The 4,500-nt window shown below is 42.9% G+C and overlaps 1 long non-coding RNA gene across 1 annotated transcript; it reads right to left on the bottom strand.

Annotated features, from left to right (window-relative positions):
* Positions 1-954: 954 nt before the first annotated feature.
* LOC106489033 (uncharacterized) lies at positions 955-2,861 on the bottom strand. Its single transcript, XR_001293331.1, has 3 exons — positions 2,812-2,861; positions 2,475-2,524; positions 955-1,013 (listed from the first exon to the last, which is right to left on the bottom strand). It is a non-coding gene; the product is annotated as an uncharacterized lncRNA (long non-coding RNA).
* Between the last annotated feature and the right edge of the window lie 1,639 nt (positions 2,862-4,500).

Genomic DNA, 4,500 nt, shown 5'->3' with positions numbered 1-4,500 from the left:
ATCCATGAGCTGACCTGTGGGAATGGTGAGCACTCAGTCAAGGTCTATTGCGCTTTGCTGTGGATGGGGAAGGCCTGACCGTTCAGTGAAGCACACAGAAGACATAATGATGATCTCTGTCTACACAGGATTTTGGAAGTCTGCAACCCTGACTGTCACACACTTGGTCTGTGCAAGACTGGTGTCTGCAAGATATGTGAGGGCTTCCCACAGCCTGCAGATTGCCCTGCACTGTGGGTAAAGGGAGTCACCCATGTCCTACATGATGGACTCGCTGTGGATGTGCAGGAGTATTGCTTTGTGTGTATAGGAGTGGCCATTTGTAGGATTTTTGTCATTAGGCAGCAGGGTGATGGACTGTCTGACACTAACAGTCACAGAAGTGACTGGTCCTGAGTCTGGCAAAAGACATTTTTTGGAGCAAAACTTCAGCTCCTGTCAGTTATCACTGCTCCACTGATAATGGGGTCATTTCAATTTGTATCAACAGAAGATCCTATTTAGATTTCATTACAGATTTCCTGCACTAATGCCTGTGCTGATGGGGGCAGGACATTCAGGGATTTGGGGAATAGATCCGAATATGGAAGTTGGACCAATTTTTGCAACTCAGACCCACCTCTAACAGCGAACAACTGAATATTCCCAACTAAGCATACTCCCTCTTGCCGTGATATATGGTCCATTCTTTTTCTTCCTCTGAGAAGCTGATGTGGTTCTCACAGGAAAGACACAGATGAAAGCATCTTTCTTTTAGCACTGATGAAAAGCTTTATTTAAAAGTGAGATCTCCCCAGAAACAATACAGCAGTTCTACAGAAACCCAGTCTGGAGTCTGTAAAATCTTCTAGGGTTAGCATGGCCAAAAGCAAGTTTTGTAGTACTGATGGGAGATGCTTCTCAGTAGCCAACATATCCAGGTAACACAAAAGAAAAATCTATAATATAAAACCAGTGCTACACAAGAGCAGCCAAAGCATAGTAAGAGCCTGCCAAACAGTCGTGAAGAGTTCCTGCAACAAGAGAGACAGACAGGTAACAGAGAAAAATACAAACATTGCAGAACAACTCTGTTAAAATTGAAGTCTATTGGAGCAACTAATCTTGTATTTCATTCCCTGGCCAAAACAGAATCCTTCCTTCTTGCTGCTGTCAATATTACCACAGTCAGTTACTGACAAGTGTTTAATACTTAAAGACAGCTCTTGCCCCCAAAGGTTTTGTGGCGTGAACAGATGAAGAGGACACAGAGTGGAGAAAATAAATACTATTGTCATTTTACAGGTGGGGAACCGAAGCCCAGAGGGAAGAAATTTGCCTGAGGTCATATAGGAAGTGTGTAGCACTTGCTGTGAGACCAGTCACGCTCTGTTTTGTTCAGACAAACCTTACATGCTTCTACCTGTTTCATTTGGGAGATTATTCCCACAGGTGAATGCCCTGTGCTAGCAGGAACAGTTTCCTGACATTAAAATGTACATATTTAAATGGAAATGAAGCTCCACAGATGAAACAAGCCAGAAGCACTTGCTAATTGTGTTTGGTCATGCAGCATTAAAAATGTTTCTCTATCCACAGAAGGGTAAACAACATCAATCCATTTTCTTGATGACTTTCTACAAGATCCAGCCCAAATCTTGCTGCCATATAGGAAAAAAAACGAAGGTTGTATTCTTTTTATGAAGGCACTACAGGACCACCACAGAAAGGCAACTGTATTTTGGGAGATTCTCCTGTGGTTGTTGGGGTGATGGATGAGGACGGACTGATGGATGGGGATAAGGTAAATGAGCAACAGTTGGTGATCCTGACATTGACAGCCTTCATGAAATATTCTATAAATAGTTTCAGCAGTGGCTCTACCCTGACAAAAAAAACCTAAATTAAGAGTTCATCTATAAATATCTTCTTCTCTTCAAACCACCTTCAACCTAAACTTTGAAGACTAAGAAAACAGAGGAAGGTCATCACTTTTCCTGATGCTCTACGAGTACATTCTACTTCAGTGCAGACAAGCAAAAGGAGAATGCCTCCCATAAAGAGTAGCCCACCCCTCAGGATCAGGCTGGTGGTGTAAGTACTGCAGAGAGGTGGTTTAATGGAGGGCTGATACTGGAGCACCCAAGAGGAGAGAATCACATGCCGAGACCTTCAACCTTCCTCCCTTTCCTCATGTTAAGGGAAGGAGACAGCTGCCAGCAAGCAAATAAGTGCTGCATTTTTGGAGGTGGCAGGTAAGTAGGTTCATAGGGAATGTACCCAAGGGCCCAGAATAGAGTTTGCACCCTGATTACTTCAGTCTGTTGCTTCACTAAGTTTACATACACACAGTTCTCCACTTCCAGCATATTCTTCTTCACCGCCATCTCATGTTTCTCCTATGATGTTCCAGCATTTGTCAAAACAATCTTGACTCCATGGTGCTCCAGTTGCGAACTATCCAAATCTGCATGCACTGAGAACATTTTACCTACCTAAGCCAGGAAGATCTCTTTTTTAAGTAGCCAGTCATTGATTTCTGGGTCTAGAAAGAGAAAGAAGAGACATGAATCACTTTTTGAAATTAAGTTTTCTCATTTCTAGGGTAACAAACATTGAAGAATTACAGATGTCATGCAAACTAATAAAACTCAGCAGGAAGTGGTGAGCCTGAGGCCCAGGGGTGGAGATGCTACAAGGAACCACCAGGGCTGAAAACCTCAAAGATGAGTCACATATGACAAAACAAGGAGGTCTTCAGCCTGGAAGGAGGAAAGATAGAGGAGGCCTTGCAAGCCCAGATGCAAGGGAAGCAGTGCAGTTCTCCCTTACCAGCTTCACCATGGACATGTTTTGAGCGGGAGGTTCTGCATGGCTGTCCACCTGCTCCTCTTGTTGGCTGTGGAACAAAAAGAAACACCAACAGAGAATGCAGCTGACTAGGCTTGGAGCAAGAAGAGCTAGTGAATGGAGACAAGGAAACTGCAGCAAGAGGAGAAGCTACCACCTAACAGATGCATGGGCTGTGGAGAGAAATTTCATCTTTCTTTCCATTACAAAAGTGATTACATTAAAAAAAATTGCAGAGCAACACCGTCAAGGATAAAGACTAGATTGGTGGCATAATCAAGCAGCGACCTCTTCCTTAAGAGAAGGAAGAGGTCCATTTCTCCCCATCTTGAATCTCATGTTTCTAGGTTAGACTGGATTTGGCTTTTTGTTTTCCAAAAGTATGCTATGTTTCACTTTCAAGCTATCTCTACTTTGCTTGATGTAGATGTGAGCAAGGACCTCATGAATCTGGTGTCCAAGGGCAGTTGGCTTCCAAAATAGATTTCTCTCCAACAGCCACCTAGGCAATGGAGAAGCAGTAAGGATTCCCAGGGTGGAATCAGCTGTTAGGAGCAACAGCAGAGGCAAGGAAAGGCACATGATGAATTTCCAAGACAAGCAACAGTATCAGTTGACTGTGCTAACAGACGAATCAGGATTTTGTTTCTTGTCAGCCTTTACTGCCAAGCTGTTCAAACTCCTTCCTCCACTGCACCACATGCCTTTTACGCTCTGTGTTCATTTTCACCTTCCCCTCTCTTTTACCTGTTTCCTGTTCCCAAGGCTGCTATCTCATTCTGCATTTCCTTTGAGGTTTTTCTGTAATCAAAAAGAAGAATAATGATTTCCAGCCACTTAGACATGCTTGGGCTCATTTCAGGGCTGCTATGCTACACAGTCTCCTGTTGCGTGTTTTCAATTGTTTGCAGAGAGCCTGAAACTTCTTCTGGTCAGACAATGTCCTTCTCATGTGTTTGCACATTCCCTTGCACAGTGGGGTTGAATCTGGGTCCAGCGAGACCCAACAGAAGGAATAAAAAATGCCTTTTCCAGTGATATGTTATTTCTTTTTGTACTCCTAGATTAAGAGCTTGTTGTACATTGTGTGTCTTCATAGGAATTACTACATGAAACAACTGAATCCATGTCTTCATCCAGTCTTTGATAAGAGGTGATAGTAGGAGATCCTGAAATACCCACATGGTGGTAAGAGTGCCCACCAATAGGACAGAGCTAGCTCTATTTAGATTATTTTATTGCAGGAGAACGTCAGTACTACTTGGTCACCTCCCATCAGACATAATCCACCATGGTAGGAAGAAGGGAAAAGGGGTCTGGTATTTTCTTCTGTGATGTCATTCCACTTTGCTTGATGGAAGACACCACGGTATTAAAAATAGATGATCTGTACTGCCCATTAAGTATGGGGGGTAGCCCTACCACTGCAAACAATGGAGGAGTTGAAAATTTTCCTCCAAAATTCTTGTTATATTAAATTTTGTATGATATTTCAAACTTCATTGTTAGCATTCATGTGGTGCATTCATAATGTCATTACATAGCTCTTCTCATCAGAGCACAAGAGCACAAAAATGAATCCTGAAACCCTTCACATGACTGGAAGAAGAGTTTTCAAACCAGGCTAATATTTACTGCAGACACTTCACACTCAGTGCCTAATTTGGGAGT

Source organism: Apteryx mantelli, chromosome 2 (genome assembly GCF_036417845.1).
Source record: "Apteryx mantelli isolate bAptMan1 chromosome 2, bAptMan1.hap1, whole genome shotgun sequence".
NCBI classification, from domain to species: Eukaryota; Metazoa; Chordata; class Aves; order Apterygiformes; family Apterygidae; genus Apteryx; species Apteryx mantelli.
Note: the sequence above shows the minus strand (reverse complement) of the source record. Positions and strands in the feature narration are given on the sequence as shown.